General features: G+C 47.9%; 2 long non-coding RNA genes across 3 annotated transcripts in view; both read left to right on the plus strand.

Annotated features, from left to right (window-relative positions):
- LOC146431522 (uncharacterized) overlaps nucleotides 1-8,125 on the plus strand; it is a 91,570-nt gene extending 83,445 nt beyond the window's left edge. The window contains exon 8 of the long non-coding RNA XR_014854672.1: nucleotides 7,126-8,125. This is a non-coding gene — a long non-coding RNA (uncharacterized LOC146431522). The remainder of the gene's footprint in view (nucleotides 1-7,125) is intronic.
- Nucleotides 8,126-8,312: 187 nt separating this feature from the next.
- Nucleotides 8,313-16,123, plus strand: LOC146431523 (uncharacterized). 2 transcript variants are annotated; one of them, XR_014854674.1, is made up of 6 exons: nucleotides 8,313-10,578; nucleotides 10,861-11,012; nucleotides 11,119-11,203; nucleotides 11,344-11,468; nucleotides 12,010-12,126; nucleotides 16,087-16,123. It is a non-coding gene; the product is annotated as an uncharacterized LOC146431523 (long non-coding RNA). The 2 variants fall into 2 exon arrangements; XR_014854675.1 differs by having other exon boundaries at nucleotides 10,861-10,984; nucleotides 11,090-11,203.
- Nucleotides 16,124-23,583: the final 7,460 nt, after the last annotated feature.

Raw genomic sequence — 23,583 nt, forward strand, 5'->3', positions numbered from 1 at the left:
TCTCCAGCAGCATCAAATCAAGCCCTAAATCCTAAAAGCTTTATACTTTCTCCCTAATAATTACACCAGAGTTTCACCTGTGGAGCTGTGTTGTTCTTTGTTCAGCAATAAATGAGCAATTCCTGAATACATCAGCTGGAGAAATCCCAGCTGGGGTAGTCCTGACCCTCCCTTGGCCAAGCAGTGAAAGGCAGGTTCTCATGGCTGAATTGCAGAGCCACTAAACAAAATGGAAATGTTGATGTTCATTATTGATTTTATCCTTTGCTGCTCGGGAATGGTGCTAGTGGGAGCTGTTGTAATCAGATTACCTTAAAACTTACTTACAGAATGAAGTGCTTAATTTATCCCCCCTTTTTTCCTTTCCCAAAGTGATACAACATGAAGGGATCAGCTGTGCTCCTCGTAGAGCAGCTCTTCCCTTTTCACTTTTCTCACCATGTTTGTGTAATTCATTTTTTTATCACTCCCCACAATCTTTTCCGAAAACATTTTGCATTTGTTATATCTCCTCAAGTAATCGCTCATATTGGTTATGGAATAGAATAGACAGTGATTGTCCAAGATATAACTGCAAAATGTTTCCAATTTCTGGGAATATCTATTGAAAACTACATTTACTAAACATCCATCTCCAGCTCCCTGTGCTGTCAGGTCACAGCTCTGTGCCTCCACAGCCTGCCTGTCTTTGGGATTCAAGTCAGCCAGGCTGATTCCAGTTTAACTGAGGATCTGGGAAGTGCTGCATTTTGAGTGATATATCCTCTCATAATCTGGGAGGTTAAATGGTTTTTCTGATTTGATTCTTTACTGCCTTCCCCATTTTGCATCAGAGGAAATCGGCTGTGAAATGACAGCAAATGCAAGAGGCACATTTGTGTGCCTGCCCTGGGCTCGTTGAGGGACTGCAGCCAGCACGGGGAAACAGGAATTGGGATTTCATTGCCCCTCGTTAGGCAGATGCCATGGACAGTATTAGCTGCAATTTCAGTGGGCAAAGTGGCTGAGGAATCCAAGCCCTGTGGGTGTCCTGGGCTGGTGTGGGGCTGGAGTGGCTCTGACAGAGACACCAGAGTGTCCAGGTCCTGCTGGGTCTGTGGCCAAGCAGCTCAGGGACCCTGCAAGCTCTGCCCCTTGGCTGGGCTCAGGGGGGATGGATGAGCATGGTCAGAGAATCCCAGGATGGTTTGGGTTGGAAGGACCTCAAATCCCATCCAGTGCCACCCCTGCCATGGCAGGGACACCTTCCACTGTTCCAGGCTGCTCCAAACCCCAGTGTCCAGCCTGGCCTTGGGCACTGCCAGGGATCCAGGGACAGCACAGCTTCTCTGGTAGTTCTATTCCAGTCCCTCCCCACCATCACAGGGAAGGATTCCTTCCTGATATCCCAATCAAACTTACTCTTTTCCAGTGGGAAGCCATTCCCTGTGTCCTGTCCCTCCATCCCTTGTCCCCAGTCCCTCTCCAGCTCTCCTGGAGCCCCTTTAGGCACTGCAAGGAGCTCAAAGATCTCTCTGGAGCTTCTCCTCTCCAGGCTGAAGCACCTTGCTCTCGGTGTGTTCTGTGTTCATGTGGAATTTCCCTCTCCATCCTCTTGAGCCCCTGGTGGGTGTCTGACCCTGAGGGGAGCAAAGCACTCACTCCAGGCCATTCCCTTGCAAAAACACAGAATCATGGAGTGGTTTAGGCTGGAAAAGATCTTTAAGAGCATTGAGTCCAACCTCAAAGCAGCCCTGCTAGACCTGTGCCATTATCCAGGGATGATCAGACTGTGACCCTGCCGTGACCAAGTGCCACTCAGCAGGACAAACCTGCCTTGCAAAGGAACAAGACTTTTAATCTGGGGATTTATCCGATTTAACCCTCCCCTTGCTGTGCCCTGCCTTTGGAAGGAGGATGGAGGTTTTTCTGGTTTAGCAGATGGCAGCAAATGTTGATACCTGCATTTCCTAGCCTGGCTCGTGGGGTTGGAGTGATGTATTTACTCCAACACCTCAAGTCAATGAATTACATCCAACCCTGCAAATGGTCATAAATATGATAGTCTGTGTGAACTGAGGTAATTGCCTGCTTTATATATGTGTTTATCTCCCCTGCATTGCATACACAATGTGCATTATGTCAGGGAGATGATAAAGAGCAGCCATAATGCTCCTCAACTCCATATTTCTTCTTAGTTTACGGCAGAGGCTCGGAGTTATCTCATGCCGAGTTGGCTGCAGAGGTTTAATATAAATTAACATACTTAGAAAATGTCAAGGAGCATTAATTGACAATTTCAGAGGCCCACCTTTGCTAAATACCAGTTCAGTTCTGAAACCTGTCTCTGCAAGCTTAATATATGGAAAATAATGCTTATTCATGAATGGCTTATGTAACTTGGCATTAATTCCGTGGCAGCGAGCGCTGGCTGTCACAGATGGGCTTTCTGTAAAACCAGGTGCCAAAAATAAAGTTTCAAGCCCCACGAGGGAACTTCTGAGCTGGGTATTCAGCACTTTGGAAAAGCAGGGCACATCATCCTGTGTGGAAAGACCGACTTACTAACCTAATTCTGGACCCACTTTTGGCAGGGAATTGGCCTATATAGAAATGCTGCACATCAGCACCTTGTTCTGCACCTCCAATGAGGATCTACAGCAGGAACCTGTGTGCCCTCAGCCCTTCCCTCCTGGAAAATGGAGATGACAGTGAATATTCCAGCTGATAAAAGGTGAAACAAGCTGAGGTTTTTAGCAGAACAATCAGGACAGTGGTTGGGGTTGCTCTGCCTGCCCTCCAGCCTGAGCCCTGCCATGGCTGGGAGCAGTTGGTTGGGCTGGAGGTGCTCAGCAGAATGCTAATTGCTGATTAACATTGCTCCGGGTTATAAAACCCCAGTGGATTTTTTTTTTCCATCTACCTGGAAGGTGCTGCTGTCTCTCCAAGGTTTCTTGTTCCTCATTCCAGCTGGAAGCATGGTCAGATCCACATCATTCCTTCTTCTAGGGACTCCTGGGAACTTCCCTGCCTCCCTAAACAAAGTTAAGTAAGGCTGAAAGATGAGATTTGAAGGCATCCATCGATTTTGCTTTAATATTCTGTTATTTCTTTCCCATCAATACCCTATTTACTTTATGCAGTGCGCTGTGGTGTAAGTATATTCCCAGAAAATGATGCACACAATGTTATCTCACACGTGAGCATATGGCTATCGAGTGAGAGCTGGGCTGTAAATCACTAAAAATCAGGAGGAGAAGCACCAGCCAGGCAGCTGCACTCTGAGCTATCCCTGCTCTGTGCCTGGCTGGAGTGGGAAGGGCAGCAAGGAGAGCTGGGTTTCCTTGGCATCAGTGGATGCTGCAGTGGTTGGGGCCCCAGAGCTCTGCAGAGATGGGTTTCTATGGCAACTGGCTGGTGAAGCCAGGGATGGGGGGACCTGCCCTGTGCCCCCAGATTTTACCTACTTGGGTTTTTTTTTGCCAAATAGACCATTCTTTCGTGATTTCTCTCTTTTTTGGCATTGTTGCTGTTGAAATGCTGTCTGTGGTCCCTAAATTAGGTCCTCCCCAGAGATCAGGGCACAGCTGAGCCTGGAAATGCTCTCCTTGCCTGACAGCAAGTGGTTATTGCCCTGACCCACCCTGCCCTCATCCTCCTGCCTGCTGCTCCATCCCTGCTGCTCCATCCAGCCATCCCTGTGACCTGTGGGGATAAAACCTCCCTCTTTCCATCCCACAATGGTTTGGGTTAAAGGGGACATTAAATCCCAGCCAGTGCCACCAGGGACACGTTCCACTGTCCCAGGCTGCTCCAAACCCCAATGTCCAGCCTGGCTTTGGACACTTCCAGGGATCCACAGCTTCTCTGCACAGCCCATTCCAACACCTGAGCACCCCTGTGGTTATCTCCCAAGCCTACCTAATTAGGGTCCAGTTTTAATTTCAATCCCAGAGATCATTTTGTCTTCTCTCGCTTGAAACCTAAAAAAAAAAAAAAAAAAAAAAAATTAAAAATTGCTTTAACTCATCTGCAAAGCGACGGCTTGAAATTAAATTCTGTGATAAACCCAAAGGAAGTGTAATTGAGAAGAGACAAGAGGAACTCACCCTGGGATATTGCAGAGAGCACAGCCTGGCTCTGGTGGGCTGCTTGACCATGAAATTGCCCATGAAATGGGAATCTATTGTTTCTCATGCTAATTAGTAACCCCAAAAGTTTATTTAAAGGTCACTGGAAAGCCATGAGAAATATCTTAGATGTGAAAGGAAGGAAATTCAAGAAGCCATAGGGGGTTTGGGTTATTTAGTAGAATGTTATTGCTAATATTTAAGATACTTTCTGAGATGTGCATTACATTAATAAGGGAGATGAAGGAGTGTTTTAATATAACTTAGAGTGAAAGTAGCCCTCAGAATTTATTTTATTCATAGATTTTTGCATCAAAGGTCCTATAATGATTAATTTTCAAACTTACAGGTTTAAACAGCAAAATAAGAAATAATAGCTCCGAAGTTCCTTTGAAATACTTAATAAAATGGTGTTCTTTAAAGCCCTAAATGGCTTCCTAATGCCACTAGCACTTCAAAGAACAGTATTCTTTGCCATATTTCTATTCAGTTTTCTGCACTCTGCACAGCTGACTCACTGTACATAGCATGGAAATATTTTTCAAATGGGCAAAATCAAGGTATTGTTATATTTCAACAAAAGCCTGGGCTGAAAAACTGCACTGCACGCTTGGTAGGGCAGGAGTTAATTTGGTGGTGCAGAAGGTTCCTTGGCCTTCCAGATTCCAGGACAAACTCAAATTAGGATCAGCTGGAAAGGGATGTTGTCATTCTGAGGGATGTCTGATGTGGGGCTGCTGCAGATGCACAGAGGGACTGACAAAACCCCAAATCCAAATGTGTTTTGTAGGGAAATTCATGTCTTTCCATGCACAAAAAGCATCTTCATGTCAAACCCAGAGGTTCCAGCCTGATGAATTCCCAAGTTTCCTTAATGGGTGTTGGAGGGAGAGAAGTTCCTCCTGAGATGCTCTAAAGCAGAGACAGAAATTCCTCCTTAAATGCTCTAAAAGAAGAGCAGAATTTGGCCCCTTGGAGCTCCCAGGGAGGCAGGGAGCAGCTGGGATCCAGGGCTGAATCCTCTTACACCAGGGCTACTAATTGTAAATTCAAGCATGCAGAGGATTAATTGCCAGCAGGTGTCAAAGAGAAGAAATTTCTCTCTGATCTGGGCAGGGGGTGACTCTGAGTAGTTCCCTGTATTGTTCTGTTCTCACCATTGTTCAGGAGAACACAAAACGAAAATCTACGTGAGGAAATGGGATAAACAGTTTTGCTGCTGTCAGAAAAGGAGAAAATGCAGCTCGAGGCTTCAAAGGGGAGAAATTGTTAATTAGGAAATTACCGCCTGGGAAAAAAAAATAATAATTGGAGAGGTCAGGGAGTTGTGAAAAGCTAACCTGCAGTTTGATGACCTGCCCTGAGCCAAGGGTTACACACAACCTGCCCCAGCCATTGGCTCGGGTTCCTTCCTCCTCGTGGTGTGGGAAAATGAGAGAATTTAGCAATTAGCGGAGCTGCTGATTGACTCCTGGCCATCCCCAGCTCCTCAGCCCTGCCCTTGGCTGCCCAGCCATGGGCACAGGGCTCAGCCTGGGAGGTCCTGCAGCACCTCTGCTGCTCACAGAGCTGCACAAGGCTTGTAGGGAGGGCTGAGCTCTGGGGAGAGCAAACGGAGAGCAAATGGAGCCGAAGGAGAAGGGAGGCTTTTGGGAAGGGCAGCCCCAAGGCTCAGGCTGCATGTTTGTTGTGTTTTCAGGGGGCATGGAGAGTGATTCCTGTGAGGGCATTGACAGCAAAATAGACAAGGGGTAAGGGCTTTAAACTGCCAGAGGGCAGGTTTAGATGGGATTTGGGTAGGAATTGTTCCCTGGGAGGGTGGGCAGGCCCTGGCACAGGGTGTCCAGAGAAGCTGTGGTGCCCCTGGATCCCTGGCAGTGTCCAAGGCCAGGCTGGACAGGGCTTGGAGCACCTGGGACAGTGGAAGGTGTCCCTGCCATGGCAGGGGTGGCACTGGATGGGATTTAAGGTCCTTCCAACCCAAACCATCCTGGGATTCTCTGACCATGCTCATCCATCCTCCCTGAGCCCAACCAGGCAATTCCTGTAGTGCAAAGCTTGCAGAGTTCATTTTCCCGAGCAGAAGAGGCAGTTCCCCATCTGGATAGGTTTCTTTTCCTTTCTTGCTGTGAAAGGATCGTGCACTCAAGCAGAATTGGAAGTCACTGGCAGAAAATAAGGCAGCAAGAGCACGTGAGGGAAACTGGAGGGACTGTGCAGGTGTAAGTGGTGGCTGGAATAGGAATGAGGGAGTTAGAGAAAAGCCACGGAATATGTAACACTGAAGAGTAAAAGATAAGCAAAGCAGAACGTGCAGGGCTGACAGTATCCCAGCAACAATCAGTCGGGTGTGTGATAGGGCTGGCTGAGGGAGCAGCCACTGACAGCTCTGCAAGCTCCTGCCAAAACCTGGTCACTGCTCCAGAGCAGAGTGTCACCTGCAAGGTGTGACACACACAGGTGTGAGGAGCTTGGTGCAGCAGCTGCTCCAGGACCATCATCCCCAGGATGGGAGGTGACAGCCAGGATCAGGGTCAGGACTGAGAATTAACTCCTCTTGCAGTTCAGGTGGAAGTGCTGACGGAGAGCTCCTTGCTGCTGGGCAGGTCTGGGGTTATGTTTTCTGCCCAGAGCTGCTGTTAGCCTCTCTGCTCTCGAGGAAAAGGAAAGGCTGGCTGCACAGGGATCAGTTTATCAGGGGAACAGAGCCTCTCCAGACTCAAACAAATGGGAATTTCCCGTGGGTGAGCAGCTGAGTGGCAGGAAATGGTATCAAACAGATCTGCACATTTTTTTGAGGAAGAGGAGACAGGAGGCTCGTGCAGGTGGACTTAGGCATGCTGCCAGTGCCAGGAGAGAAAGTGATAAATAGATGTCTTGGAAAAGCCTGAATGGAGGAATAATAACCATCAACAGCAGAAGACATTGACTGAGATGGATTCCCACCTCTAGAAGCTCCCATGTTTATTATTGATGGCATTGCAGGTTTTATTTCTTTGCTTTTTGTACTTTTCAGGACGATCTGGTTAGAAATTCAACATGCCAAGGCAGGTGATGGAAGGATTCTGGAAGGAAAGTGAAAAACGACATAAATGAGCTGCAACAACAGCCCTGCCCTGCAAGGAGTACAAGGAGCTGGAGGTAATCCTAAATGACAAAGGCTTTGTTCTCCTAGTTATCACTAAAACCCCACGGAAAGAGTCTCAGGACAGGGCAGGTCTGTGTTTCCACAGGATTTCAGGATAGCTGACACTTTTTTTCTCCTTCTCTAATATCCTAGACCTGATTTTAAAGGTAAGTGAACACCAAGGGGTTTGGATTAACATATTAAAAATTCACTGCTCCCCTGTTCAAACTCTTCACTCTCTTCAAACTCTTTCCAAACTCCTGCACATCTTTTAAATTGGGCAGTTCTGTCCAGCATCCTCTGGTGAGGGATGCTGCAGTGGGTGCAGTGGGATCTCACATGGAGAGGGAGGTGATGTGCTGGTGAGTAATGGGGAAATTTTCAGGAAATGAATAATCTTGGGACTTTCTAAAGGTCATTTTAAGTTCTCACGAACTTTTGTAGTTGGTTATATAAAATGAGAAGAAAGAACTCCAAGTCTAGATAACTGTCAGTCGGGTGAGATAACCTGAGAAAGGCTCTGGCAGGTCAAGCCACTTCAGTGACAGTTTTTGGGAAGAGACCAGTCAGCAGAGCTGCCTTCCCTGACGGCTGTCTGAAATGGAAATTCCAGCTCTCCCTCTTGCAGCAGATTGAAGTGCAAGTTCACTGCCCTGGTGGGCACCTGGATTTTACAGGTGACCTCTGAAAAGTCCCTGAGCCACCCTTTTGTCCACTCTTCTGCAAACTACAGCCCAGGCAGAGGTGGCTCAGTGGAGTGGCTGAAGGCAGAGGTGGAGAAGGCACTGAGATTTGCTCCCTTTTCCCAGGAGCTGCTTGGGGGCAGCTCTGGATGGTTTTGAGGTGCTCAGGGGCTGCTGAGGAGTTGCTGTGCTGATCCTGCTGGCTTTGGATGGTTTTGAGGTGTTCAGGGGCTGCTGAGGGGTGATGTGCTGATCCTGCTGGGTTTGGATGCTGATGCTCTGCAGGACCAGCCCTGGAGCTCCCCTGGTACCAGGCTGGGCTGGGTGGGACATGGACACTCCCAGGGCTTAGATCCACAGGGAATTTGCTCCAGCTGCAGATTTGCAGCCCTCATGGCAATGCCAATCCATCCTGGCACAGCCCAGTTCCAGGAGAAACCACAGGCACACAGCATTCCACGGAAAGCCATGGACAAACACAGTCCTACACTACCAAAAGAGTGTAATTTAAAGCACCAGAATGAGGTTTTCCTTCGTTAGACTTCCATTCCAGGTATGTAGATTTTTTTATTCCTAATTCTTCTCCAAATCTGCACTCGGTGATTGTCAGGAATGAGGAATGGATTGGCTTCTCCACGGTGCTGTGCTCCAGGTCAGCTTGAAGACACGGGAAATGGCAGGTTAATGGCAGTTTAACACCAATTAACAGGCCACTTTATAATAGATTAGCATTCTGAGTCTGTTCAATTGGTAATTACAATCATTAACTCTCGGAGCTTGCCTGCACTGGTGAACAGGAATTTGGTTGACTCCGGAGAAAGCAGTGCAGGAGCAGCCATGGATCATGTGCAGTGCTGCAGCCAGGCACGATGGCAAAGGCACTAAATTTGGCTTGGCTCTCGAGATGTGCTCACCGGTGACATCCCCAGGTGGAGGGGACTCTGTCAATGCCTGTTTCAGTCGTAGCTGAGATTTACTGTGCTGCTGGGAGAGACTTCTGTGCTGCAGAGCAGCCTCTGCATCCCTGGCCTGGCACACATGGATTCCTCACCTCCTCAGGCCACTTCAGCACTCAGCACTTGGAGCTGAAGTCAGAGTCCCAGATAATTCCCTTCCTGCTGGGAGCACTGATGGGAAGTGTTTGGTGAGAAGCAGCTCCATCCTGAAGCTCAGAAGAGCTCAGCATCCAGCAGGATGGTGTGCTGAATTCTTTGGGAAAGCTCTGTTTGCTCTTGGATCCCTGGGGAAATGCAGTGGTTCCCTGTGGGACTGCAATCAGGGCATGGGGGCAGCAGGATGGACCTGCTGGCTCTGGGGAGAGCTCTCTGCTCACATTGTCCTGGGAGGTTAAAGGCTGCAAAATCTGCTTTTTAATTCTCGGCTTCCTGTTGAGTTGATGCATCTCATTTCATTTCGTTGACCTTATCTCTTAAACACTGTGAAATCTGATGAGAAATGCCAGAGGTGAGCTCTAGTTATGGTTATTTTTTAAATATTCAGGCAGTGGGCAGAGCTTAGAGCAAATGTAGCCTTTTGTGTATTGCTGCACTCCTGTGTTAATTAAATAAATTAATAGAACCACTGGATCATGAGGCACCAACCCTGGGAGATCCAAATCCCACTTCCTCTACAGGATTTCATCAGGAACCAGGATCTGTTCTGGCAATGGGGGAAAAGAGGTGCAGAAGAGAAACTGGGATTTTAAGGTAGAATTGTATTGCTCAGACTCCTTGGTTACCCAGGCTGTTCCAGGTGCACAATCCCAAAAAACAATTTTGGGAAAAACAATTTGGCATAAAAATGGGAATAATTGGGAAAGCTGAAGAAAGGTTCAAAATTCCTCAATCCAGGGGGGAGCTGCTGCTGCTCTGAGTGAGAAACCTCAGCCTTGTTCAGAAAATTAGAAATTTCTTTCCATTCAGAATTAATAAGGAACTCTTTTCCTTCTCCTGCCTGTTCCAGGAGCTTCCCCAACAGAAGGAGAACCCTCTGCAGAGCCACTTCAAACACAACCAGTCCTGCAGGGCACTCTGGGCTGTGGAGAAGCTGTTTGAGAGCACAGCTGGCTCATTGTTTGCCACTCAGGGCTTTTCAGAGCCCATCTCTCACCGTGGTTGTATTAAAGAACATTTTCTGTCCCCAAGGTGCTCTGGATCAGCTCTTCAGCTGGAGTGTCTCTGGCCTGGGCATCTCTGGGCTGCTGGGGAGGAGCTGCAGCTCCCTGGGCTCTGAGGTGTGTCCCTGACAGAGGAAGGGTTTGATGACCCTAAAAGTGCCAATTTCAGCTTTTTCAGCATAAAGGTGGATCCTAACACTGAGGTAATAAAGCAGGTAATGAACCAGGGAGATCTTTGTGATGAATCAACACTTCCCTCCCCAAAGGAGTGAGGGGCAGGTGAGCAAAGGCTGCAGAGGTGCCACAGGTCAGACATCAAATTAACCCTTATCAGTGATTTCTGTGCTGCTTTCTGTGCCACACATCAAATATTCCAGCTGCTTTGGGCTGGTGGCCCAGGCAGTGGAACAGAGGGACAGATCTTGGACCTCAGAGCCCTTGCTGTGATGAAAAGCTGCAGACAAAACTCTCCAACAAATGTCTTCATAATACTTAACATTCAATGGAGCAAAAGGAGAATAATGAGCACTGCAGCCATCCCAGGTTAGTAATTACTGCCGTCATTATTAATTTTCCAGAGCAATCTCGTCAAATGAGTCATTATTATCTCAATTCCTTAGCCAGGACTGATTGATTCTTTCTCCCTGTTGTGACTAATTCCATATAATGTCTGAGCACAATATAGAACTATAGAGCCACTGTAATTCTAATGCAGGCTAATTCTAAATAACCAAATCCTTCGCCTTCAGCTCTGGTTAGATCTGATGCTTTGTACTACTTAATTGAAATAAATACCCCAATCCTGTCACTCCCTGCTCTCCACAGCCACTGGGATTGCACTGGAAACAGGGATTGCTGTCAGCCTGGCATCTGCTGTGTGTTCCAGTGTTGGATCTCTGTTGGCACCAAGCAGAGCTCCTCAGCACTCACTGGAGCAGCTCTGGTGGAAGTGTTATCATCTTCAGCTCTTCCTAAGGGTAATTCTGACCATTTCTCAGGAAGGTTCTGTTGGTTTGTCTGTCTGTGTGGGGTTTTTTTGGAGGAGAGGCTAAAGATGATGTTTTTTCATATCTCTGTGTGCAGGTGAGTGTCAGCAGAGCTGAGCATGGAGAATTCCAGTGCAGGACAAGGAGAGGGGATGGCAAGGTGGTTCCTGCCTCTGGAAAGGGTGAGGCAGATGAGGCAGAACGATTACCTTTCCTTCAGAGGAGCTGGAAACCCACTCCTTGCATTCCCTGGAGCTGGAGGGAAGCAAGGAGGAGGAGGCAGTTATTTTACAGCAGTTATTTTACAACTTTGACCTTTCAGTCTCCCAGACTTCAAACACGATGAGACTGGAGAGGGAAAGGAGGAGGCTGCAGAGCCAGGAGGAGCAGCAGTGGGGCTGCCAGAGGAACCCTCAGCACTGCAACTTCTCCTTTTAGAGCAGGAAGGTGTGATGGTTTAGTCCTGACTCCCTGTCACTGCTCTGAGCCTCGGCTTTGCCTCCCTAAAACAAACCAGCCCTTCCCAATGTCCTTGTGCCTGCAGGGATTGTGGCTGGGCTGACATTTCAGGATATTGGTGTGGGTTGCTGTGGATTGGATTGGGGGAATTAAAAATATTGAATTGGACAGTAAATAAAGGAGGAGAGGTCATTGCCATCCAGCACTCTTTTACTTCTGGTTCATTATTGAGGCAGTTCACTTAGTGTGAATTCCAAATTCCCTTCCACAGCCCCTAAAAGCAGATCTTGGCTGTGTCCTGAGAGGCTTTTCCCTGGTGGGTGTTGGGATTGAAATCCAGTGGGATTCATGAATTCAGCCAGGGGAAATGTCCCATCTCCCCTGGGCCCAGCCAGCCCTGTGTCACCTCCCCTAATGGCTAATCCTGTCCCATTCCTCAAGGTATATTCCATAGAAACTATATAAAATAGATGTAAAATATTTGTTAAAATAAACAGTAAAATAGATGTTAACATTTCACGAATTCCAGATTTTAATAGGAACACTCCAGAATATTTGTATCACCTTCCTGGAGATGTGTCTCTGCTGTAAATTCCTGCTTTTCCTGATGTTCCTCCCTGTGTTCAGCCAGCAAATAGAAACTAAGGTGATCATTTTACATACCATTTTTCTTATTTACTGTAAAAACAACACCTTGCTTACAGGTATTAATTAGATATTTGCTAATTCTGAGATGCTGAGATTAAAGCAAACCTGGAACTAAAGGGAGGGTCCTGCTGGGCAGGTGGAGCTCAGTGCTGGAGTCAGAGGTGGCACCTGCTGGTGACACAGCTGGTGGCCCAGAGCAGGAGGTGACCTGAGCCTAAACCCTTCCTGCATCCAGGGATGTCCAGCTGGCATCTGTAAAATCAGTCAGCTAAGGGATATATTTATAGCAAAAACAAGCTGAGGTTTGCAGTAACCTGGCTTGGTACAAAAAAAAATCCCCAACCCAGTTCTGGTATTACAACAATTTGAATATCTGTTAAAGTAAATGTAACTTCTTGCATCCGAGCAAGCTGGGAGATAAATCTCTGTGTTTTTATAATAAATGTTACTTCCTGGCAATCACCATATGCTACTCCTAGTCCTGTTTGGAGTGTAAATCATAACAAGTGTGGATCCTAAAATGCTTTATTGGCTTTTTATGGCCACATACGGCTGCTGTTCCTTCCATTTGTGATTAATTTTTTTAATGGTTCCCCCTAGAACCGAAAAAATAATTAAAGCTAATGAATACTCTGCAGTGACAGTAAGGGAAGGAGCATCTTGCATCTCTTCTCACTCCCCAGATCTGATCAAAAGCAGGCTGGAGCTGTGAAGTTGTGACACTGACATTTTGTGCTGAGCTGCCGACCACCTCCTGAGAGCAAACGATGGCTTTGGGGAAGAGCAGGAATTAGAGTTTCCATTGTTTCCCAGCAATAGTGCTGAGAGGGTGGAATTAGAAGCAGTTGAAGTCACAACGTTTATTTCTTAGCGCAAATCCTTTTAAAAGGAATCAATCCAAGATGTAAAAGGACTTTAAGACACTTTTTTTCCCTTTTGTCCTTGTCCCTGGGTGCAAGGCTTGAGATATTCTATATATTCCTACATGGACTAGGGTTGGCCAAAATCCTGGTTTCAGCCCAGCACAGAGCACAGCTCCTTTTCCTTCCCAAGCCTGCAGCTCTGTCTGTCCATCCAGCTGGGCTCCCTGGCTCAGGGAGCTGCAGCTCCTGGAAATGAGGATCCTGAAGGTGCTGTTGGTCCCCAGCTCTGACCCAGCTCACCCAGTGCCATCCATGTCCCCTGCACTCCAATCCAGAGCTGCCACTCTGCTGCCTCCCAAACTTTCTCTGCCCTCCACAAACACTTGAGTTGGATTTTATTCTTTTTTTTTTCCCTCCAGTGCACTTGGGTTTTGAACTTCTGTGTGTGTTTTGCATGGGAGCAGAGCCAGCTTTGAGCACAGCTTAAAAACCTTGAAAATTCACTTCTCAAAACTAATATTTATCTGTAAAGGCTGTAATTAGAGAGTGGGGGGTGTTGCTGTGCATGTATCTCCCTCTCTCAGGGCTTCCTGCAGCTCACAGGGGCTTTGAAATGAAACTTGAGGAGAATAATTGACAACCAAGTGCTGCCCTGGGGTTAAAGTGTCAGTGCTGCAGGAGAAACCTCAAAGGTGCCATTCCGGGGGGGACTGGCCAGGGCTGCAGCTGGGGGGACAGATGAAAAACAAACTCCCCAGGCAGCTCTTGGCATGGTGTCACCTCCTCCTTCATTGCTGGGTGTGAGCACATGGGCTTGGAATTCACTGGGAATTATCCAGGTCTGTTTTTCAGGCTGTGAGTGACACTGGCTCCTTCTCCTTCTCCTTCTCCTTCTCCTTCTCCTTCTCCTTCTCCTTCTCCTTCTCCTTCTCCTTCTCCTTCTCCTTCTCCTTCTCCTTCTCCTTCTCCTTCTCCTTCTCCTCCTCCTTCTCCTCCTCCTTCTCCTCCTCCTTCTCCTCCTCCTCCTCTTCTCCAACCTTTCTGCCCTCCAGACTTCATGACCAGTTCCATCAATAAATAGTATTCTTCTAGAAGAGGTTTAATTACAAAAACAAGCAAGGAAAGGATAATAAAGAAATCCCACCATCTGCAGAACTGGTGGGAGAATAGGTTGCCTTTCAGTTAAGTCACTGGTAGAGCCCTAAAATTGAATGCCACCTTCTGAATTCCAGCTTGACATCTTAAGCTGGATATTCTTGTTTCTGTTTTATGCTCTATATTGACTAATCTCTGGTTATAGGAGTTTTAACTGGTTAAGAGTTTTGCAAGCAAGATAAAACCAGAGCTTTAAGAAAGCCCTTTTTAATTTGCAGGTGTTAATTGATTGCAAAGGAGAACCAATTATGGTGAAAACCAGAAATGCATGAGGATGTAAAGAGTTGTTAAGGTCAAGGTCAAGGTACTGCCAGGTGGTCAAACTTTACCATCCTGGCTCCTTTTTTAATAACTTTGATGACAGTAAAGTTGCCATTTTCTGTAGCAGGTTCCCTGTGAGCTCCCCCTGTATGGTTGTACAGTATCATGAGTTAAAGTGAACCAAAAGAAACTGTTGTGGCATATAAAAACAGCCAACAAAGGCAGGCAGCTTTTTTCCTGAACCCCCTGAGATTTATTCTGACAGTTTGCAACTCGATGAAATGGATAATGGAAGTCCCTTGTCACAATAACTCAGCTTAAATGTATTGTTGGATTAATAGACTCAGTTATCCACTCTCCCAAGGAGAAAAATGACTTGTGGTTTCCAATCAGGCCTTCATTCATGGCATCCCATCAAATTAACCAAACAGGCCAGATTTAAACTCCTGGCAGAAGCCAGGAGCTCTAGGAGTTGTGTCATAAAAATGAGTTTATTTATTTTTAATGATTTCCAATCGCCATGGCAACATCTGTGGGTGACACGTGGTGGTGGCTGTGGATCCCTGGCTGGGCTGGGAGGTGGCACCCAGGGTGATGGATGTCCCTGTCCCCTGCTCTGGGAGCTCCTGCCTGGTGTCACCTCCCCCTGCACAGCAGGTCTGGGTGGAGCTCTCTGGGGATGGAGATGTGAAAAGCTGCAGGGCTGCATTTCCTCTGCGTGGATTGATGTGGAGGAGTGGGAATTTCCAGCTGGTGGAAACAGCTCAGTGCCTTTCCCTGGGGCTTGTGGAGCACTGTGGGATTCACCACTCACACACCTGAGGGAAGGCTCTCCCTGCCCTCTGATTCCATTGTCATTCCTACCTCTCTTGTCCTTTCACTAAATAACCTCACGAGATAATTTCACTCTGTAAGGTCATGGCTTGGTTCAGCAGACACAAACAGACACAAAACCCTCACTGGCACAGATTCCCAGAGAAGCTGTGCTGCCCCTGATCCCTGAAGTGTCCAAGGTCAGGTTGGACAGGGCTTGGAGCAGCCTGGGACAGTGGAAGGTGTCCCTGCTCATGGCAGAGGTGGCACTGGATGGGATTTAAGGTCATTTCCATCCCAACCACTGTGGGATTTGTGTGCAGAGCATTCAGAGCTCCCTGGTCCCCTGGACAGGCTGCACTCCCATCTTTAGATGGATCAGTTGTGGGTTTTCAGAGGAGTTTGGATTGTTTATTCTCAGAGCCCCAGTGTGAACTCCCAGCCCTCCCCCTGCCCCCCCTGGGGCTGTGATGAAGCAGCAGAATCATTCATTAACCTGTGCAGGGTGAATTACCCCAGCTCACATCTGGAGAGGGACAAGGGGCTGGGCTCACAGCTGTACAGCTGCTCTGATGTGCCATCACTGCCTGCTGGATGTTTTGATGTGACAGAGCTCTGTGTGAGTACAGCAGGGCTCCTTCCCCAGCCTCTCCGGGGGAATCCTTCTGTCAGGCTGCCGAGGTACACAGTGTGAAATGGGGGATTGGGAAGTCTCAGCCTCTGAGAGCTCACGGCACTCTGAGGCAGCAGTTTCCCTTCAAAGCCCCTCTCTGCCTGTGCTCAGCTCCTCTTGTGATGTAGGACATGTTGCCTCCGCAGAAAGTCAGGTTTGCTTCCTAAAAATCTCATTTTCTCCTCTTAATTAGGTGTTTTCCCCCAATGAGCCATGTGGGAGTTGATGGAAGGTGGGGATGTTGGCACAGCCCAGCCCCATGGATGCTGACTGCTGAAGCACGTGGGGACAGCAGCAGTTTTGAACACTGAATTTTCCTTCTCAAACATCGAGTAAAACAGAGAGGCAGAAGAACTGAAGGCAGGGAGAAAGTGTGGCACAGCTCCTTCCCCACACTGCTCAGGTCAGTGGGTTTTCCACCTCGAAGTTCCCTTCTCTGTGGTTTCTCTTCAGCCTGTTTTAATCAATGCCATCTGCTGCCTGTCCCTAAATCTGGCTGAAGGTAAGGGGTTCTCCCTGAGGGATGAAATGATGCTCAGCATCAGCCAGGCCATTCTCTGCAGGTGTTGGTTATCCATAAACCCCTCCAGACAGAAAGGGCATGAAATACAACACAAATAAGAGTTCATCAAGGCTTTGAACTAAAAAAGGGCAGATTTGGCATAGTTAGAAGGAAGAATTTTTTTTATAGTGATGGTGGTGAGGCTCTGGCACAGATTCCCAGAGAAGCTGTGGTGCCCCTGATCCCTGGCAGTGTCCAAGGCCAGGCTGGACAGGGCTTGGAGCAGCCTGGGACAGTGGGAGGTGTCCCTGGCCAGAAAGCCTGGAAGGATTCTCCACGTGGAAATTGGAGCCCCCAGCAGGAATGGTGCAGGGAACATCCCCAGGACCCTCCTTGGAGCAGCAAAACTGCTGAGCACAGCACATCCCTAATGGGCAGGGAAGAGCTTTTATTTTATTTTAAACTGTGACCATGAAGCAGGTAAAAGCTTCTGCCTTTTGATTTTTGCCCTTAACATGTGAAAATACAGGCACCTGCTGCTGCTGGGCTCATTAAATATGTCTTTTTATTGTCATAAATCACCGTGGTGGAATTTGAATTATTGACTCGGTAAACTCGAGGCTACATTCATTGCCATTCTCCAAGGTTTTTGTGCATTACCTTGGGAGCCTTTCTCTTCCCACCTTTTGTTCCATGCCCACCTTGGCTCCCTGAGCAGGATTCCTCCCCTTGGTGACTGCAGGGGTTTGGTGAACTTCACAAGCAGCCAGAAATGTCAGCCGTTGTGCCGCTGAATTATGGATCAGAATACAGCACATCAAACCCTCCCAATTATTCACTCGTGGGTCTTTGCTTGGCAAAGCCACACAAATCCCTGCATTTCTCCTTTGCTAAGATGTGGGGTGGTTGTTTTACCTGCTCCAGAGTAATGTTAGCAGGGGTGTGGGGGGGATGTGGAATATTTTTGTTTTAAGCAAGCACTTCAATCAAAGCTTCATTCTGCTGTAAACCCAATTAGCTGCAGTCTGCCAAGTCAGCTCGACTGGCTGCAGGAATGTGTGTAAGGCTATGAATAATTGCTAAACTCAGGTTTCATTCTAAGAAATGCCACGAGGCTTTTGTTACCACCAGATAAACCCCCTGCACTTGGCTCTGAGGTTCCAGCTGAAGACACACATTCAAAACCCCATAAATGTGTTTGAACAGTGCTGCGTGTGTGGAGAGGGAGGAGCAGCCCTGGATCTGGGCTCTCCAAACCCCCAGGGACTGTGCAGTGGGGGCAGGAAGGGAAATGCCATGGCTTTGCTGCACGTGGCTGCAGAACAAACCCATTTCTGCAGGAAAACAGTGGCTGTGCCCTCCAGGAGGAAGGGCTGGAGAATGAAATGCTCCCAATAAAACCTGTGGGAAATGGGTCACCTACTTTGGGTAAGGAAGTGCACAAGGTGCTCAGCTGAACTGAAGGTGCCATGTGCTGCTCTCTGTCAGTTTGGGCACAATTCCACCCTGGGATGGTGCCAGTGGGAATATCAGGCTGTGCTGGGTAATCAGAGCCTGGCTTGGGACAGCAGGGGATGAACTCTTTGGGATCCTGTCAGAACAAGGGACAGGGCAAGAGGAAAAGGCTTTCAGTGCTTCCAGGGGAGGTTTGGATTGGGTTTTGGGGGAAATTTCTTCATGGAAAGGATTGTCAAGCATTGGAACAGGGCAGTGGTGGAATCTCCATCTTGGCAGTGTTAAAAAAGTGTGAATGTGGCACTTGAGGAAGTTGTTTGGTGGTGAATGTGGTGCTGCTGAGCTGATGGTTGTACCTGATGGTTCCAGAGGTCTTTTCCTATTTTTCCCAATGGGACTCATCTTCCCCAGCTCCAATGGTTTTTTTTCCTTGGATATTTACTTGTCTTCCTACCATGCCTGCAAAATATCCCTATTTTTCCCCTTCCACCTGTACACCACCTCAAAAACTGTCACTGTGGTGAGTCACCCATCTCACTTTGTCTCAAGTTGGATGGCCTGAGATTCCTGTTAACACCCCTCAAGGATGGCCATATTCCAGTGACATCTTGAAGACTCTCCCACTGTTTTCTCTCCAAAAATTTACTTTTCAATTTATTTTCCTCGAAGCCTAAGGTCCATCAGGTGCTATAATACTCAGTGTGATGGCCATTGGTGAGATGTGTGACAAGATTTCGACATTTCAGGGAAAAGGTTGGACATTTTGCAAGGTTTGTGTAAGCTCAGTGCTAAATGCTGTGTGTTTACACTGACACACACACAGAGGCAGGGTTTTTCCCCCAGATATGGCACTGTATAAAGTATCACAACATCATTCCCTTCTTCTCTAATGTCTGCCAAAAATAATGTTAGAAAAATGGGAAAACTTCAACGCGAAAACATTTTTACCACGAGGGAAGAAGTGATTTTGGCTGATTTTCTGATAGCAGGTATGGAAATGAGCTCCTGTTTTGACAGCATGACCTGAGCTGCACGAGGTGGCAGTGCCAGCGTGGTTGGCAGCAGTGGGTGCCACTCTGGGGTGTGACAGCTCCTGTGTCCCTATGGGAATGACGAGGAGCTGTGATCCCCTGCACTGCCAGCAGCTCCCTCTGTCACTCCATTGGGGTGGCACCGAGGAGCAGGTGACACCTGAGAATAGAGCATTATCAACAGGGAGAGCCTTCACTGCTTGAAATAGCAGCTGTGTGTGGAGAGCTGCAAGGCTCCCAGACACTGAAATCTAGAGGAGATTTTAATCTTAGCTCGTGCTGGGGGATAATCTAGAAAACACATGCATGGCCCAGTTCTTTTGAAAAATGCATTCAGGGATCACTGCTGCTCCTAAATCTGGGTGTGAAGAGCAGCACAGAGCCCAGGAGGAGTGGGTGGCTTTCTGGTGACTCTTCCAAGCAGTGTGAAGCACCACAGGCTGCATGGGAATGGAGGACAGCCTCAGGAATACCAGGAGCTTCCACTACTGCCACTACTACTGCTGTTCATCAGGTGTAAGAGAAGTTTTACTGCCGCTTATTTTAATTGCTGGTGGATTGTGGACTTATTTTCTAGTTATCTATCACTGCTTAGGGTGAGTTTTTATAATGCTTTGCAATGAAAGGGACAGTCAGAGCCTAATTCAGGTCGGGTTTAGTGATGGGAACTGAATTTAGTGCACTTAGCTCAGTGCTCTGTGACTAAAGGGAGCTCTGGCATGGGAGAACATGGGGAAGCTGTTTCAGGAGGTTTATACCTACAAAAATCCAGGTGCTTTAAATGCAATTAGGGGGTTCAGCCCAAGGTTCTGCTGTAGCTCATTGGAGTGTGGCAGCTGGAAGTGATCCTGCAGCAAGGAGGGCAGGGGATGGTGAGGGAGCCACTGCCTGTCCCTGTCCCTGTCCCTGTGCCTGTCCCTGTCCCTGTCCCAGAGTCTCCCAGGAGCAGGGACTCAGACAGGCTCCTGCAAGCAATCCCACCATCTCCTCAGCTGGATTTTGCAGTTTGCTCTGATCAATTCATGTCCCACTGTTTGCTGGGCTGGAGCAGCAGCTGGAGCAGAGCACAGGCAGCCCTGGGTTGGGCACAGCAATTCTGCCAGCTGTGGCCAGAGAGACAGTGGGTTTCACTCCCTGGGAACCCCGAGGCAGAGCTGGGGTTTTGGGGTCCATCAGAAGCCCTGTGGGGTTCTCTGCAGGGTGCAGAAGCTGCAGGTTGCTGCTCCAGGCTTTGGCTGCAGCATCCCTGAGCCCTTTGGCAGGCTGAGCTCCTGTGGGGCCACAGAAATGGGGACAAGGTGGAGCTCTTGGAGAGCCTCTGGGAGGGTGGCAGTGGTGCCAGGGCTGCTGGCTCTGCAGGAACACAGTGCTGAGTGCTGCCAGGCTGGCCTGCTGTCCCCAGGGCTGTCCGAGGGGAATGACACGCTGTGGCCACTTGTCACTTTTAATGGCTCCACTCTGCTGCACCTTCGAGCCAATTAATTTTATGAATCCTATTTGTAGCTCCTGTTCCTCCTTATATAATCCTCATTTGTTTCAAATGAGCAGAGAGTGTGCCCCTGAGATTCTAAACATACCTCTTTATTAGTTCAAACAGAAACTGTTACCTACAGAAGCTAAACTTAGCGCTAATGTCTGAAATGAGATGAAGAGTTCCTTTTAAATCCCCTACCAGGTGTTAGATAACAGGGACTGTGCTGGGAGAGGGACTGCAGAGTGCTGGGAACAGCACTTTCATGATCCATTGTATTTATTTCTCCAAGATTAAAGAAGGGGATTAAACCCCAAAATGCAGGTGCTGGGTGGGTGGTGCACAGCAATCAGTCCCCCTGGTGTCACACAGCCTGTCCCTCTGCCCTCAGGCCAGGCTTGGAAAGTGTCTCAGGAGCATTTTCATAGCTGATAACCCCATTTTAATTGTCTTTATTCCTGCTTTACAAGTTCCCACACTGCTGAGCTTGCTGGATGGCCCAGCTGGGTTATTGTTTTCCCACCTCCAAAATTCCCTTCACAGCTTTGGGGTTCATCTCCCAAGGATATTCCTGTACAACCCAGCTTGTTTAAGGGATTGAAGATTTTAATGAGCCCAGCTGAAAAATGTTCAGCTTTTCCAATAAGCACAGAGTTAGAGAGCATGAGGAGGAGGGAGAGGGAGGAACCACAGCCCAGCCCAGGGAACTGTGGCTTCACTGATGTGGCTGTGGCACCTCCAAAATCAGCATCCACCAATCCAGCAGAGGGGGACACATTGCTCAGACATCTCAGCAGGAGTTTTCTCCAGATTACAAATCCTGAAAGGCCTGGATTCAGCCACGTTCATTTTGTGATATGTTTTCTGTGCCATAACCAGAAATAAGGAGGAGCAGAGGTGACTGTGGGCTCTCCAGTGGGATTTCTGCACTGGGAGAAGCAGGGCTGGGAAGAACTGGGAATGTGGGAGAGCTGGGGCTGCCCCAGGCACAGGTTTGGGGAAATTGGCTTTTTTAGAGGTTTTTGGGGATGTATTTAGCAAGGTATTTCTTACCCCTTCTCCAGCCCAATTTAAAACTGGCTCTGTGTGTGTAGAAGGCAAATTCCTAACTTCCATGAGCAGCTCTTCCTTCAAAAGCTCTTCCTACATCAAATGAAGTTGCAGGAGTGTAGATGAGAAAAAAATTGCTTTTCCTCTGAGGAACAGGAGGATGTTTGTCAATTCCTCTCCATTAGGAGCCCAATGCACTCGGAGGCAAAGATGAAAAGTGAGGATGAGATGAAAGGATGGAAATGATCGCTCAGGTGGCTCAGGGATGTGACACAAGCTGTCACCATGGAGATCCCCCAGCAGGGCTGGCTCCTCCCAGGCACTGCTGGGGACACTGAGGGGACATTTGGCATCTCATTGCTCTGGGAGTGATGCTCATGAGCCTGGAATGGTTTGGGATAAGCAGCAGCTGCTTGATCAGATGGCTGGATGGGATGATTCTGAGCCCAGGGATTACTTGAGGTGTTTCCATGTGCAAGCAGGAGGTGGAGTTCAGGTGTTCTGGGGTCTGGGATGCCCAGAAAACTGTGGGTTTGACTGCTGGATGAAGCAGGGTAACATCTGCTGTGGCTTACTGTACATTCCTTGTATTTTCAGGTATCTATACACTGATTTTCTTGGATTTCTGGCTTGGAAAGCCTCTCTGCACTGCAGTACCTGCTCCCAAGGTGGGTGGGCACAGCCTCAACAGAGATTTAACCCAAGAAATACAATCAGATGTAGCTTTTTAGCTTGTCTTTCCAATCTCCCTCCAGTGCAGTAAGGAGCTGTCTGATGGTTCAGGTGCATTTCTTCCTTTTCCCATCATTTCAGGGTTGGCAGCAGAAGGGTGACTGTGGCTTTAAATGAAATCCAAATGTGCCTCTCATCCTCTTGTATCCCTAAAACAATTTAGTCCCACTGTAATTATTAGCATTCTCATTAAGAACAGTTTAGCTGAAAACCAAGAGCAAGAGGCAGTGACTTCATCAGAGCGACGCAAATCCAGATAAAGCAAGTTCCTAATTCACTTCCATGCTTTGAAATAAATCCTCAGAGCATCAATTACTGTATCCCTGCTAAAGCAATTACTATCAGCCTCCATTGCTCCCCTTTACACGTTTTGATTTAATCGTTATTTTTGCTTTAGAATACAGAGGTAAGGAATTTCACAGTTCCTCAAGATGAACTGAAGCAGACAACAACCAAAAAACCCTGTAAAAGCAGAAATTACTTTCTTTTGTAATCAGGTTGATTAGACTCGTGTATAATCATACACAGCAGGTGGGAAGATTAACATTTCACTAATTCCTAGTGGTCATTACTGCAAGGAAATTTAATCTGCAGAGTTCACAAGGATTGCAGTTGCATGCTGGTAAAGCTCATTTAAAAGACAGAGCAAAAACAACACAACTTTGTATTCTGGAATCCAGTTTTCCTCTGAACTCCTCTGGCCTGCAGGCAATACACATACACCAGGATCTCCTAGTTAATTGAGAAATAGATTTGTATTGATCAGGCCTGCTTAACAAGCACATTCAGACCTGTTCTACTCTTGGTTACTGGGGTGGGGAAGGCAGGCAGACCCCAGAGGGTTAAGCTACCTGACAAAATAGATATTTTTACAGCAAATGCATTTTTCTGTGTGGGAGTTACACTAGTGCACAGCACTGAGACTCAGTCCTCATATTTGGATCAATTCACAGCAATTCTGCCGAAGTTGAACAACTTATTAATTTCTCTCTATGCAAACAGTGACATCATTATTACGATCAGGTTCTGCTTCACTGACCTGGCTGGGGGTTACTCCAAAATCAAACAGCCAGTGGTGAGCAGGTTCTGATCAGCTGGCACTGCTGCACTCTGATCTCTGCACTCCTGATTTCCAGCAGGAGCCTTTCAGCCTCAGCCAGGGCTGCAGCTCGGGGTGGGCTGGGGCTAAGCTGGGAATGCTTGAGGGGATATTGGATGGGAAATGGGGTGACTGCTCTGCTTTTCCCTGGTGTGGGGTCTGGCTGGGGTTCAGCTGGGCTCTGTCTCCACCAGGGAGATGAAAGGGAAGGCAGAGCTGAGTGTAAAGTGGACAGGATTTCTGCTGGGAGGTGGCAGCAGAAGGGAAGGAGAGGCTGATTGCTCCTGAGCTGCACCTCCTGAGGATGCCAAGGGCAAACCAGCAGGGAGCTGGGGAAGGATGGGAGGAAA

This window comes from Lichenostomus cassidix, chromosome 12, assembly GCF_008360975.1.
Source record: "Lichenostomus cassidix isolate B80296 chromosome 12, HeHo_3.0, whole genome shotgun sequence".
Lineage (NCBI taxonomy): Eukaryota > Metazoa > Chordata > Aves > Passeriformes > Meliphagidae > Lichenostomus > Lichenostomus cassidix.